This window comes from Gopherus flavomarginatus, chromosome 1 (assembly GCF_025201925.1).
Source record: "Gopherus flavomarginatus isolate rGopFla2 chromosome 1, rGopFla2.mat.asm, whole genome shotgun sequence".
Lineage (NCBI taxonomy): Eukaryota > Metazoa > Chordata > Testudines > Testudinidae > Gopherus > Gopherus flavomarginatus.
Genome location: NC_066617.1, coordinates 367879034 through 367893826, shown reverse-complemented (window position 1 = coordinate 367893826; position 14793 = coordinate 367879034). Strand labels below are relative to the sequence as shown.

The 14793-nt window shown below is 44.6% G+C and overlaps 2 pseudogenes; one reads left to right on the top strand and one right to left on the bottom strand.

Annotated features, from left to right (window-relative positions):
* Nucleotides 1-378: 378 nt before the first annotated feature.
* On the bottom strand, nt 379-1314 carry LOC127058611 (olfactory receptor 51G2-like; annotated as a pseudogene).
* An 11165-nt stretch (nt 1315-12479) lies between these two features.
* LOC127032324 (olfactory receptor 52E2-like) lies at nt 12480-14319 on the top strand (annotated as a pseudogene).
* Nucleotides 14320-14793: the final 474 nt, after the last annotated feature.

Below are 14793 nucleotides of genomic sequence, written 5' to 3'. Positions count from 1 at the left end.
GGCTGAGAACAATGGCTTCTTGTCCTGGGACACAGAGACTGATGATAAGAGACTGTCCTTGGTGTATGATGTTTAATCCCAGATTCCAAGATATGACTCTTTAGGGGCAAACATCGCACCGTTCCCCTGGCTCTCCATGAACAGATTGACTTTGTAAATGCTACTGCCTGGCTTAGTCTCTTTTCCCCGGAGTGCTGTCCTCCCTTAACTGCAGGTGGGGTTGGCTCCTGCTAAGCTTCAGGTCTTAGACCCTGTATGAGCTTCTCTCTACAGAGTGGAGATCAGTAGCTCTTGTTTCCTCGTACATAAGGGTCCAAGGTGAAATAGGTGGTCATGACCTGTGTCACCAGCTCTAGAACCGGATGATGAACTGAGTCTTTACTTGACAAACACACTGATTATGCTCGCACGAAGATGGTTGCTTTTCATGCTGTACACAATTGGATTCATTAAAGGAGGAACCAGCAGGTAGATGGAGTCCAAGATCATTTGAAGCAAGGAAGAAGAGCTCTTCCAGAATCTGTGTATGACAGTCAGGCTGAACTCTGGCATGTAGAAGAGCAGGATGGCGCAGAGGTGGGAGACACAGGTGTTCAGGGCCCTAAGGCATTTTGTTGGTCACGTGATGCTCAGCACTGCTTTGAGGATCATCGCATAAGAAAGGAAAATGAGCAGTGAGTCCAACCTCACCGTTATGACTGTAAAAAACGAGCCATAGATGTTGTTGACTGTGATGTCCGAACAAACCAGCTTCATGACGTCCTGGTGCAGGCAGTAGGAAGGGAGAGGACATTGGCTCGAAAGAATTAGGACTGTTTCAGGAGAAAGAGGAGTGGAAATATTACTGCTACTGCTCTTCGCACAAACACCAGTCCAATCTTGGCTATTCTCGGAAGGGATAAGACGGAGGCATATCTTACCGAGTTACAGATTGCAATGAAACGGTCAAATGCCATCAACAAGAGCACAGAGGATTCAATGAATTGCAGAGAGTGGATGAAGAACATCTGGGGAAAACAAGCATCAAGGCTGATCTCTCTACAGTTTAAACAAGAATAGGCTCAGTATCGTCGGTATGGTGGCTATCAATAAGCCAAGGTCTGTGATGGCCAACATGGAAAGGAAAATGTACATGGGCTCATGGACGACTGGATCTGTTTTTATAATGAACAGAATGACTGAATTTCCTACTATGGAAATAGCATACATGAAGCAGAATAAGACAGAGACCCAGAGACGGATGTCTTCCTGCCCAAGTATCCCAGCAAGAAGGAACACTGCAGGTGTGAATTTGGTGTCGTTGACAGGTGACATACCGTACTGGGCAGGTCCGAGAAGTTTTGAACTTTCCTTCCTGAAAAGAAAGAGAAGAGGAAAGTAGATGATATTTAACGAGACATCTTTCTGCTCTGAGTGCAAATCTAGGATTCCCAGAAGCTCAAGGAAGATCAGAAAAAACATAAAATTGGATTTACACCCCCAATAGGATATGCCAACAGGAAGATAGGCACTGCCAGACTGGATCAGACCTGCAGTCCTTCTAGCTCAGTAACCAGTTACGCATGTATCAGGGGAAGATGGAGGAATCCCTGCAATAGGGAGCTAGGAGATTAACTGCTCCAAGGGAAGGATTCCCCCAGGCACCCACTGGTTAGACATATTTTGTGGTGTAAATCCAGTCCCTCTTTGAATCCGGATAATCCCTTCGCCCCATTTATATCTAGTGGATCAGAGTACCACAGCCTATTTGAGCACTGTATGAGTTTACAATAATGACATTCACATAGACACTCTTTCTAGCCCTCAACTTCAAAATGTGGCCCATTTATCATGACATGTGTGTACACATATGGCAAGTACATGGTGAAAATGGTCATTGTGTTTATCTGTCCTGCAATTAAGTTATTCATAAATGTGTTTCATTACCTCATTTTGTACCTTATTTTTTTATTTTCTCTGCTGATGTGAGTTCAAATTATGCCACTGCCTCTTTGCAGCACATAGGATAAATTTTCAGGGTCTGGTTCTGAATTCAATAACGGCATCAGTCCAGATTTACATGTGTAAATTCGATCAGAACTGGGATCTATTAACTTTCCCTTACCAAATGCTCCCAGTGATACACTCTGACCCCAAGAATCCCTCCAAGAGAAGCTGAAGTGCTTTGTCCAGCCTATGTTGACTGAATCCAGAGAATTTGATCATCCTATAGGTTCCCCTTCCTCCTCACAGGACCCGCATCTGCTCCCCATGCAAGGGATTGTAGTTATCTGGTAAGCTACAAGCTAACATGGACAGTTACTTCAGCTGCATGAGGGAGGGGTTGGCATGGCAAATGGGTGAATAGTGCAAACACTAGGTTTGCACTAATATCCAGCTGAGTGTGCTAGTTACTTCAGCCATGCTTTTTTAACAGGTAATGGAGGTAAATTATATAAAAAACTATCACACTGCTCTTTCCTGCACCTCAGCTCTCCTCTTTGCTGAAACACAGACCAGCGGTTCTGTTTTCTCATGACTTTTTGGAAAGTCTTGCACGGCTATTGTAGAGTTATTGTGTGCATGACCCTGAATGTAAGTATTACAAATGGCTTCTGCTCAGTTAGCAGGGATGAGTACCATACAGCTGCTCACTGAACAGAGAGTTAATAGCACAAACCCATTGCAAACAGTTACCACTGTTCCTTCCTGTAGCAATTCCAACAACTCTGCCGCTGGCTTTCAATATGCAGACATGTCATGAAATTTGTGTTTGTAATATTTGTATTACAATGAAAAGTTTTGACATAACATTCACACAGCTGTATTTTAGCACACACATGTCAACCACAGGTACAAACCCAGCTGGACCTATTGAGCAGGCACAGTGCTCAGTGCTACAGCCACATTGTGCGGTAGCCCAGGGTCCAGTCTGAGGGTGGGAGAATGGTGAGATTTCACCCCATGAGAACGAAGGCTACGAGTCCTGACATTTGGCCCTCAGAAACCAGAGAAGGGAAAGAGTTGAACATAGCCCTGTAACTGTGAGGGGTAACTTCAGGGCAGAAGTGCTGGAGCCTTCAGTTAGTCAGGAAACAGAAATACAGGCAAATCGCATCTTAGGCGCTTTTAACATGCTCAAATTCAGCTTTGTGCAGTCGGTAAAAACAGGGAAAAAAAGAAAAATTACAATATAAAAACTGCATCTGTAGTGCAGGCGATTGCGCCCGACATTCAGCTCAATGAGTGTTTCACCATACGTGGTTTTCGCTTTACGCACTAACCATGGAACTGAACCCTCACATAAAATGAGACTTGCTTGTGTGCCCTCAGAGCAATGCAGCTCTGAATTCCTGCATCTACAATCCAGTCAAAGAATAAAGTTACTGAAAGTGCATTTGCTGATTAAATTTCCAGCAGCAAATAGACCTGATGCAATTTGGGAAGTAGTCACTGATATTCTCTTCTTCCTCAGCCCCTGGCAGGATGGGTCCCAGAGCACACAGCACCTCTACAAATGGGACTCCTTGAGAAATCATTGCTCAGGACATCAGGGTTTTAGCGCTACAAGCTCGCTTTGAATGTCAGATTTCTGTGTAGATGAAATTACTCACCATGGAGCATGGGCAGATGTAGGGGAGCGGTTCCCAAGCTATCTACTGCTACCTGCCCTCCATCCCCATCACTGAGTCACCCCAACAGCCCAGCTGAGTCCTCTGTTGCTGCACAGAACATCTGCAAATGGCAACAGCTTGCAGCCTTTACACATCACTTTGCATTTTAAAGAGAGTGAAACTTGCAAAACCAGCCCTGCTGCAGGCTGTCTTGCTGCAATTGGAGCTTATCATCCCTGTTATTCACATGGCTACTTGTGATCTTGCTGAAATAAACTGAAATAGATTAATAATATTAATATAGGAGCAGATTTCTCTGCAGCAGCCCCTTTTCCTGCATTACACTCCCAGGATGCTGGCCAGAGTACAGAGAATCCACAAGTCTCTGTGCATGGAAATTTCCCTCAGCTCGTTCCAGGAGGGAAACTCCCTTCCTTTTCCCTGAAGAATAAAAAGGGGGGACCCAGGATGCAGGAATCGCCAAAGTTATGCCCTGATCTCAGAGATCCATTGGGAGCTAGGCCCACCCACACACAATCTCTGAGCCTCACCAACTACTCCAGGACCCTCACCAACTCCCTGGTAGCTCATTAGAGATGTGCTACCAGAGCCTATCACAATAGCCCACAGAGATTGGCAAATTGGTTGGTGTAGCTGAAAGGCACAAATCCACAGTCATAGACTGGTAGGGAGGTGTCATCAGGGCTGTCCCTAGGCATAGGCAACATAGGCAGCTGCGTAGGGCACCTGAAAATTTGGGGCACCACTAGGTCTTAGTGTCCACCGCTTGTTTTCCTATCCCTGTTCTGACCCTTCCTGCAGGCTCCCACAGATGGCTGCTCTAGCCTGGTGAGTCTTCCTTGGGAGGGAATCTAGTAGTTAAAAGTGAAAAAACCTCCAGCCTGCCAGACCTATTAGCACAACATTGAAACTGTTAAAGAGACATTCAAGGGGTAATAAAGCCATTTAACAGGCATTTGCCAACCCCAAGGTATATACTGACAGCTTTCAGAGTGGTAGTCCTGTTAGTCTGTATCAGCAAAAACAAGGACGAGTCCTTGTGTCACCTCAAAGACTAAGGGTATGGCTACATCTGGAATTTCAAAGCGCTGCCCCGGCAGCGCTGCGGGAGCGCTGCCGCGGCAGCGCTTTGAAGTGTGAGTGTAGTCAGAGCAGCAGCGCTGGGAGAGAGCTCTCCCAGCGCTGCATGTAAACCACATCCCTTACGGGTGTAGCGTGCAGCGCTGGGAGCCGCGCTCCCAGCGCTGCTGCCCTGATTACACTGACGCTTTACAGCGCTGTATCTTGCAGCGCCCAGGGGGATGTTTTTTCACACCCCAGTTGCAGCGCTGTAAAGTCCCCAACTAAAACCTGTCCAGCACATCATCAAGGATCTACAACCTATCCAGAAGGATGATCCCTCACTCTCATAGACCTTGGGAGACAAGCCAGTCTGCTCTTACAGACAGCCCCCAAATCTGAAGCAAATAGTCACCAGAAACTACACACCACACAACAAAATCACTAACTCAGGAACCAAACTCTCCAACAAACCCTGGTGCCAACTCTGTCTGCATATGTACTCAAGTAACAACATCGTTGGACCTAACAACTTCAGCTGCACCATCAGGGACTCGTTCACATGCACATCTACCAATGTGATATATGCCGTCATGTGCCAGCAATGCCCCTCTGCCATGTACATTGGCCAGACTTGACAGTCTCTGTGCAAAAGGAGACTTGGATATAAATCTGACATCAGGAATTATAACATTCAAAAACCAGAAGGAGAACACTTCAATCACCCTGGTCACTCAATAACAGACTTGCAAGTGACAATTCTTCAACAAAAAAGACTTAAAAAATTGATTCCAATGAGAAACTGCAAAATTTGCAGACTGGACACCATCAAATTAGGCCTGAAACTGAGAGTGGATGGGTCACTACACAAACTAAATACAATTGTTAGTCTCTAAGGTGCCATGAGTACTCCTCTTTGTTTTTACAAAAGCTGATTTCCCCTTGCTAAATACTCATACCTTCTTCTCAACTGTTTGAAATTGGCCACCTTGTGTACATTGGTCTCAGTAGCACTACAAAAATGATTTCCACTCCATCCTGTCAACTGTTGAGAGTAGCCGACTTCCAAATTCAGTGAATTGGCTCATTAGCAGTGACCCCCTCCACCTGGAAAGGCAACTCCAATCTTTTCATATGCTGTGTATTTATACCTTCCTAATGGATGTTCCCGTCTGTGCATCTGATGAAGTGAGTTTTAGCCCATGAAAGCTTATGTCCAAATAAATTTGTTAGTCTCTAAGGTGCAACAAGGACTTCTCATTGTTTTTGCTGATAAAGATTCACACAATTACCACTCTAAAATCTACTGTAGTATTGGTGATCACAGGGCCTGGAGAGGCTGAATCACTGGCAAAGCAGCGTGAAACATGGCCAGCCCAGTTGCGTGGTTAGATGGGTGCAGCAGTTCTCATGGCTCCCAGACTGCACTCCAGGGGTGACAACTCATCAGACTCATAAGCACTGGAGCCCAAATTTGGCCGCAAGGCATCTATGATGCAAATATGGGGCTAGGGACAGGATATCCAGATGTAGAAATTGTTTAGTTCCTTTACCAACATCTTCTCACCTGAGCAGCACACTGAAATAGCCCCAGGGCAATAGAACAGGCAAATAACATGGCTTTTCCCTCGTAAAATGTGGGATACCTTATGAGATCATTTTAGCATGGGGAGAGGTGAACAAATTGAGTGGAGAAATCCCTTTGTTCTAGTTCTGACCCAGGATATCATAACAAGTTTCTGCATCCATTTGCAAAAGATCAGCACAGTATTTTAATTTGATGCCTCCCTGAGGCAAAGAGAAAATTGAAAGGTGGATAAGCAACTGGTTAAAAGGGAGACTACAATCGGTTATACTGAAAGGTGAACTGTCAGGCTGGAAGGAGGTTGCTAGTGGAATTCTCAGGGACCAGTTTTGGGACCAGTCTTATTCAATCTTTTTATGACTGACCTTGGCACAAAAAGTGGCAATGTGCTAATAAAGTTTGCGGATGATACAAAGCTGGGAGGTATTGCTAACACAGAGAAGGACTGGGATATCCTATAGGAAGATCTGGATGACCTTGTATACTGGAATAATAGTAATAGGATGAAATTTAATAGTGAAAAGTGCAAGGTTATGCATTTAAGGATTAATAACAAGAACTTTAGTTATAAATTGGAGACACAGCAGTTGGAAGTAAGAGAGGAGGAGAAGGACCTCAGAGTATTGGTTGATCACAAGATGACTATGAGCCACCAATGTGATATGGCCGTTAAAAAAGTGAATTCAGTTTTAGGATGCATCAGGCGAGGCATTTCCAGCAAAGATAAAGAGGTGTTAGTACCATTACAGAAGGCACTGGGGAGACCTCATCTGGAATACTGGGTGCAGTTCTGGTCTCCCATGTTTAAGAAGGATGAATTCAAACTGGAAGAGGTTCAGAGACGGGCTACTAGGATGATCCAAGGAATGGAAAACCTGTCTTATGAAAGGAGACTCAGAGAGTTTGGCTTGTTTAGCCTAACCAAAAGACGATTGAGGGGGGATATGATTGCTCTTTATAAATATATCAGAGGGATTAATATGAGGGAGGAAGAGGAATTATTTAGGCTTATTACCAATGTGGACACAAGATCAAATGGATATAAATCGAACACTAGAAAGTTTAGATTTGAAATTAGACTAAGGTTTCTGATCATTAAGGGAATGAAGTTCTGGAACAGGCTTCCAAGGGGAGTATAGGGGCAAAAGACATAACTGGCTTTAAGACTAAGTTTGATAAGTTTATGGAGGGGATGGTATGATGGGAGAGCCTAATTTTGGCAATTAATTTGGCAATTGATCTTTGATTATCAGCAGGTAAGTATGACTAGTGGTCTGTGATGAGATGTTAGATGGGATGGGTTCTGAGTTACTACAGAAAATACTTTCCTGGGTGCTGGCTGGTGTGTCTTGCCCACGTGCTCATAGTTTAAGTGTTCACCATATTTGAGGTCAGGAAGGAATTTTCCTCCGGGGCAGATTGTCAGAGGCCATGGAGGTTTTTCGCCTTCATCTGCAGCATGGGGCATGGGTCCCTTGCGAGAGGATTCTCTGCAGTTTGAGGTCTTCAAACCACAATTTGAGGACTTCAATAACTCAGACACAGATTAGATGTTTGTTATAGAAGTGGATGGGTGAGATTCTGTGGCCTGCATTTTGCAGGAGATCAGACTAGATGATTATAATGGTCCGTTCAGACCTTAAAGTGTATGAGCCTATGAGTCTAACTATTAGAACACTTGGTGGCTGTCAGATATATATTCATCTTAACATCTCACAAAGTCTCACTGGCAAATAACATTGCCGCCAGAATCCTGGGAGAAGAAAGCCTTTAACACTCCCTTCATCTTGCATAAATTCAGAATCAGGTTATTTGGCCTCTACTGGGTGGCAATGATTTTTCAAAGGCTAATGGACTGAATATTACAACTACATTGGCGATATGCAGCGCTATGCAGCTGCGATAAACTGAAAATTGTTTTTAGTCCAGTACCTTGTGGCAGCATTCCCACATATTGTGCTGATGGCAGTACATTACATACAGAAAAGACAGCCATCGTCATTTGCTACACTAAACAGTCTGCAAGACACAGTTTGCCCTGAAAATCTAAGCCCCTGTTCTCGGCAAATCATTTCTTTTCTCCTGGGGGTGGTTCTCAGGCTGAAGTTCTCCAGGGTCCATTTTCTGCTCTTCCAGCTGCTCACACAGAGTCCAGGGAATTGTATGGGAGACCTGGCCAATTTGAAAATCCACAGAGATTGTACAGGGGAATCATAAAGGTTGCTGTGCAGCACTCCGAGTGTCAGATATGTGACATTCATACGCTGATTCTAAAGACTGTGCCTTGCTGTTGCAGTAAAGAGATTTCCTCTCTCTGCTGCATGCGATTTTGGTGAGTTGCTTGTTTCTGTATTAAAGTGAGTGGTAAGGGCTCAGGAAGGTTTCCAGGGTTCAAATCAAGAACCATTTGGGCAGGAATTCACCAACACGGTGACTTCAATTGTTTAGTACTGTCATAAAAAACATGGGATTTCGCTGGAAAAATTGGAACTACAAATATACTGGAAACACTTTAGACAAATATTTACATTTAAGTTCAATTCATTTTCTCTTACTGTGTCATATCTTTCTCAGTAACATATTTTTTTTTGGTCCTGTGTGGTTTTTCCTGTGGTTCACTCAAGTTTTCCAATTCAGCAACCTCAGTGCCCTTTTGGAAGTGCAGCTAAAGCTTCTGCAGTGGATGTGTGTTACCAGAGGGTTCACAATAAAAATGAGCCACACACTGGCTTTATTCTGCTCTCATATTCTGCCTTCAGTGCGTCACTCCAGATTGACACTGACCTCCCTGAGAGCAAAATCAAGGCCCTTCTGTTTTGAAACTCCCAACTTTCACTCCCAGTCTCAGAACGTCACATGAACTGCAGGTTTCCTCAGACTCTCTCTGCACCCTAACAGAATAGCACTCTCTGCAGCAGGACCTAAATTCATGAATTTCACAGCCAGGAGCCAAAAGTTAAACATTCAGGGTGAATCTAGTCCCCTTGAGATCCAAAGCAAAATTCCTAAGTGAGCCAGGAGTTTGCCCTAAATCCACATGTAGTGAGTTAAATAAATGTACTGATTTACGTCGGCCATGACTTCATCTGGAGTTACCTCGAGGCCTCTAAGGATGGATGAGCTTGTTCACACCCAAGAAGAACTGACGGGAGAATTGCTTAAATCTCAAATTCACAGCCTTAAAGCTTTAAAACAGTTAGCATAAACACTTTTTTTCAAGGGGGGATAGGAGGAAAATAACCCTTCATCTCCGTTTCTGAAGAGGATGAGGAGCATTAGAAGTTGTGTTGCTAATGTTACCTGGGGAGGTCCAGGAACACACAGTGTATGCGGTGGGTGTGGGCAGGACTGCAGGACATTCAGTATCCAGATCACAGTGGCACAGAGTCCTGAAACTATGCAACATGGAGAAAGGACGTCCTCCCTGATGCACAGACCAAAGAGGCGTCATGAGGCCTCCTGGGTCTGAGGGCAGTCGGAGACTGCAAGGGAAAGGGGGCAACACTCTAACAGATGGTCTCTGTCACCATCCCCCACCTGGACCATATTTCCTTCCATGAGAAAGCGCACTACAGTTTTGTGGCAACATCAGCAATTGCCAACACAGAAAAGCAGCCTCAGGAAGGAGTGTCTGGGTTTCTAACTGGACTCAATATGTTAAAGCTTTGTGTCTTTTTGAAGAAGAGTTACTCACACTGGCTCCTTTTAATCCCACCTCCTCTCCTCCTCCTGCTAGGTCTGTCCATCTCTCCTTCCCTGCACAGGTTGAGCTGCAGCTGGGGTTTCCTTTAACCCCAGAAAGGCAATTCAGTCTCATCTCCCCCATTTCCCCGGTGCAGGCAGACACTGAGTTTAACCTAGTTTGAGGAGATAGTTCTGTGAGATGTCCCCGTGCCGTGTGGCACCTGGTTTTGGTCCTGTGTGAAGGGTACCACTGTGTGGCAAGGATTGAAGTTCTGGGGCTGGTTTATCTACACAGAGAGGTGACCAGCACTAGGGGTTATGTGGAAGGAAGAGGGGTGTACAGCGGCAGGCTGGCAGTGCTAGAGGCTGTGGGGGCAGGTAAGGGGTGTACACAGAGAATTGGGCACTGCTGAGGGTTGTGGAGGCAGGCGGTGTGTGTACAGTGACAGGAAGTATCACTGAGGCTTCATGGGTGCTGTGATAGTATATACCTTGGGGGAGAGTACTGTAACTCACATATTCCTCATTTTCAGATCATCAAGATCTTACATATAAAGCATGCCTTGTACGGTATCAAGAGAAACATCATAATCTGCTGAAAGTCATGTCTCTATCCACATACGTATCATTAATGTATATGGAGCAATGAGAATTCTGTTGTACGGTGGTCACTAAAACATGCTCTAAATAGGGGAATCAGCCAGATATTAGCTGCCAAGAGGCAACAGCAGGGAAAGTAACAACCCCTCGCAGGGTGTCAAACAACCCATCAACAGCCATTGTCCAGCAAGGGAGTCAAAATGCAATGACTCACATGCCTGAGGCCCCACAAGGGAATTGCTAAACTTTGCTTGGAGAGACTCAGCAATGCCCCCCAGACATGCCTGGACGTGTGCTCCCCAAGCACATGGGCTGAGGGTGTAAAACAGACAAAGTGGACACATACTGAGCCCTTCTTTGGCCTCCACCTTCGCTGCAAGCAACAAAGCCATTGAGAAGAAGACAAGATTCCAGCATGGAGACTGGCCCAGGTTTAAGGAACAAACCTGTATATTAAGGACTGCAATATCCAGTGGGGTGAGAAAAACTGCTGCATCTCGATGTTGCCCAGTCGAATAGGGTTGAGAATTTAGATTGCAGTTTTATATTTTATTTTATGTTGGTAACAACTCTGACTTTTTGCCTATCACTTAATATCACTTAACATCTCTCTTTGTATTTAACAAATGTGTTGTTTACCTGAAGCAGCGTGTTTGGTTTGAAGCGTGTAAGAGACTCCCCTTGGGATAACAAGCCTGGCGCATGTCAATTTCTTTGTTAAACTGATGAACTCATCTCATCTTCCAGAATCTAGCGGGCATAACTGGACCTGGCAAGACGAAGGTTCCCAGGCATTTGTCTGGGACTGGAGATATTGGCAAGTGTCATTCACTAGCAGAATCCAATCAGCAGCTTACGTGCCAGAGCTGTGCGTGAACAGCCCAGGAGTGGGGATTCTCACAGCAGAGCAGGGTCAGTCTGTCTCCAAGAGTCAAGGATTGGAGTGACCTAGCAGGTGACTGGTCCAGATACCACCAGAGGGGAACATCACAGGGTTGCATAGTGGCATGTAGACGGACAGGTGGACAGTACTGTTGAAATAATTATTTTCTGTATGATTGTTGATCCAAGGCCAGCTTTGGGACCTTTCCTGGTACAGAGTGTGTTTGGGGAGTTTCAGGGTCTCTTTGCCCTGGCAAGCCACAGAACTGCAGCCTGGGTGACAGAACCTTTTCTCATTTTCTTCCCAACTGTTGTTATGTAACTTCAGGCATTTCACTGGCAGAATTAACCATTGATATTTTGTGACAATATACTCCATATTGATCATCGTGATATTGTTATAATATGATTATATGATTATAGCATAATTATGCTACATTTTATGCAAGACAGGTTGTGTAAGATATCATTGGAAAAGTTATGACTTTCTGAATATTATTATCCGATTCATATGCATGTATGATTTTTGACTGCAGTTATGAATATTGACTACTTATCTGTTTTTAAAATGTAGTTACAACTGGGTATCAATCACTAGGCAAGATGATTTCAGTCTAGATAGGTGATTGGGAATGGCCTATTCAGGGCAATGAGCCATTGGAGGAAACAACAGACGTTAAGAGAAACTTATCTCCCACAAGATGAGCCTCCCTGTGAATGCTTCAGATAGCCTATACATAATGGATGTTATGACTTTACAAGGGGATATGGCCAGGCGAAAGAACTCTGGACTCCATCTGTAATATTTCCCACAAACTAGTCTGGAAACCAAGTTTTAAAACAAAGGGTTACCGCCATAAACTAAAGTTATATAAAGGAGGTAGAGACATTGTTGCTGGTCTTCACTCCCCACTCAAGAAGACTCCTAGAATGTTAATAGCTAGAAAATATTTACCGTACTATTTGTTATTACTTGTGTAATCAGCTCGTTCTGCTTCTCTCCCTTGACAGGCACCTTGAGCATTACTAAGTCATATCGACACATCAACCACCTCATGGCAGATTTCAACTTCACCCCCTCTGACCCTTCAACGTTCATCCTAATGGGAATCCCCAGCCTGGAGGCTGCCCATATCTGGATTTCCATCCCTTTCTCTACATTCTACATTGTCAGCCTGTTGGGAAATTTCACACTTCTGTGTGTTGTAGGAAAGGAGCGGACCCTGCACAGGCCTATGTACCTGCTGCTCTGCATGCTGGCGCTCACAGACATTGCCACACCTACCTTTGTCATGCCAAAGGCACTGGGCATATTTTAGTTCAATTTGAAAGGCATTACTGTGGCTGGCTGCCTCACCCAGATGTTTTTTCTTCACATGGTTTCTGTTATGCATTCAGCTGTCCTCGTGACAATGGCCTTCGATCGCTATGTTGCCATATGTAACCCTCTGAGATACGTCACCATCCTCAGCAATGCACGAATAGCTAAACTAGGGCTTGTAGGTCTGATAAGAGCTGTTCTCTTCATTCTGCCTCTGCCCTTGCTCCTGAGTCAGCAGCCATTCTGTGCCAAAGACATTATCCCCCATACGCAATGCGAGTGCACAGTTGTGTTAAAGATGGTGTGTGGGGACATTACAGTAACCAGGATATATGGCTTGGTGCTAATGTTTGTAATCAATGGGTTTGACCTGACACTCATTACCCTGTCCTACGTTCTGATCGTCAGGGCCGTCCTCAGAATCTCCTCCAAGAAAGCCCACCAGAAAGTTCTCAACACTTGCACAACCCACATCTGTGTGATGCTGATATATTATACCCCTGGCCTTTTCTCCAATCTTACATACTGGTTTGGTCAAGGCATCGCTCCTCATGTTCACATCATCTTGGCTGACCTCTATCTCCTCATCCCTCCCATGCTCAACCCTATCATTTATGGGGTCAAAACTAAAGAGCTTCGTGACAAAGTAGGCTGTCATAAACAGATAGTTAGGGGTTAATGCCTCTTTTACCTGTGAAGGGTTAAGAAGTTCACCTAGCCTAGCTGACACCTGACCAGAGGAACCAATGGGGGAACAAGATGTTTCAAAACGAAGGAGGGAAGTTTTCCTTTGTTTGGAGTTTCAGTTTCAGACGGAGTGAAAAAGTTCAAGGAACCAGCCTCTTATCAGAGCAGTAAGTTTTAGAAAGGGATAAATAGACTTATGTTTATTTTCTTTGTAACTTGTCTTGGTACCATTAAGGGAATTATCAAATTTGGGTATTCTTGTGTGTATTAAATTTTGTGCCCAGGGGAACATCCTCTGTGTTTTGAATCTGTTGTCTGTGAGACTAGCTGGTATGCTAATCTCTCCCAGAGGGTTTTCTTTTACCTTTCTTTTCTTTAATTACAAAGCCTTCTTTTTAAATACCTAATTGATTTTTTCCTTGTTTTTAGATCCAGGGCGTTTGGATCTGGATTCACCAGGAGTTGGTGGGAGAAAGGAGAGGGGATGGTTAATTTCTCCTTGTTTTAAGATCGAAGGGGTTTGGATTTGTGTTCACCAGGAAATTGGTGAAGTCTCACAAGATTACCCAGGGAAGAAAAGTGGTGCTTGGGGGTAGTGGAAGCGATATCAGATCTAAGTTGGTAATTAAGCTTAGAAGTGTCCATGCAGGTCCCCACATCTGTACGCTAAAGTTCAGAGTAGGGAAGGAACGTGATGCTGACATATTATACCCCTAGCCTTTTCTCCAATCTCACATACTGGTTTGGTCAAGGCATCGCTCCTCATGTTCAAATTATCTTGGCTGCCCTCTATCTCTTCATCCCTCCCATACTCAACTCTATCATTTATCGTCAAAACTAAAGAGCTTTGTGACAAAGTAGGCAAATACACCTGCTGCAGAAGGTGATCACCTGGGGCCACTGACTTGAAATCTCTATTACAAGAGGGGGAAAGCATATCTCTTCATTAATCAAGGGTGCCTTGTCCCAATTTCGTTGAGCTCAGCATTGTGGAAATTCACACTCTGAGAATTTCCTACCACACAATATTTTATCATCCATCACCAAGCACTGCTCTTTCCATTGCTGAGTTACCTCTCTCTGAGCATCACTTGACCTCTTTCATTGTCACCCATCAGCCTCCATCCCCACACACCTTGTTACTCAGCATTTCTGTGACTCTACGAGTATGTCTACACTAGCACGGTAAGTGAACCTACTCTACACAACTCCAGCTACGTGAATAAGGTAGCTGGAGTCAATGTACCTTAGGTCAAGTTACTGTGGGGTCTACACTGTGGGAGGGGGCGGAGGGGTCGACAGGAGAGAATCTCCCATTGACTTATCTCACTCTTCCCTTTACTAGACCCACTAAATCGACC